Source organism: Papilio polytes, unplaced genomic scaffold (assembly GCF_000836215.1).
Source record: "Papilio polytes unplaced genomic scaffold, Ppol_1.0 DF823731.1, whole genome shotgun sequence".
In the NCBI taxonomy this organism is placed as follows: Eukaryota; Metazoa; Arthropoda; class Insecta; order Lepidoptera; family Papilionidae; genus Papilio; species Papilio polytes.
Window position 1 is genome coordinate 4,196,530 of NW_013525473.1, and position 983 is coordinate 4,197,512.

Genomic DNA, 983 nt, shown 5'->3' on the forward strand with positions numbered 1-983 from the left:
ATGGCGCGTGCTGCCTGCTGAGGCTTCTGTGCGAATGCCGCCTCGCTACCGACACCCCGACAAGATTCCTTCCACACCAGATAACGATATCAGCACGCGATCGCTCATCTCACCTTATCTAGACAACCGGTGACCATCGATCTTAGCCCGAATTCACTCTAGGTCGGCCGTACTCTGCTGTAATCGGCACTTCTGTCTCTCTACAGGCCTTATGTAACACTGACGTATGTTTACTGTTGTATTGTTTAATTTAATTGATCGATTAGACATTACATTGGATGTTCTGGGTGGATCGTTATCGGATGAATTCCGTCAAAGTTTTAGATAACGTTTCCAGTTTCAATTTAAAATGTGTCGGTAACTGTTTCTACTATACCTCGCCTTGTCTCTAGACAGTTTTCCGCCTAGAATATACGAAATAACTAGTAGTATGAATTGTATTTATATTTCTTGATATAAAACGGAAAACAAATCACAAAGAACTACGAGGAAATGTCTAACATATCTTAAATCAGTCAAACTTCTATTGTTCCATCCAATAAATTCAATTGGCTAACACGGCATGTTGTAATGTAGGATCTGACAGTTTCATATTTTGAGTAAATATTAGAAGTATTATGTAAAAGAGAATCTTTAACAATCCTTCTAAGTACGTTTTACACATGATTAAACAGAAAACAAAAGTTCTTTTTCAAATGAACGCCTGGCTTCTGCAATGGAAGTTACAGAAAATCTCGTTACTTATTAAATCCAGTGTATCCTAGAAAATATCAAATGCCTTCTGCAAGTTATGCTTAATTAGTAGCTTCAATGACACATGCGTGTTAAATTTTAATGCGTAATCCGTTTGCCCAATTTTAGTGAATTCAAATGTGAATCATATTCATTGAACTGCGTTAACGCTGTGTTATATATTCATAGGCTTTATCATAATGCTGTTTCTACATTTTTATAAGTACCTGTATAACATATTAAGAAGCAAG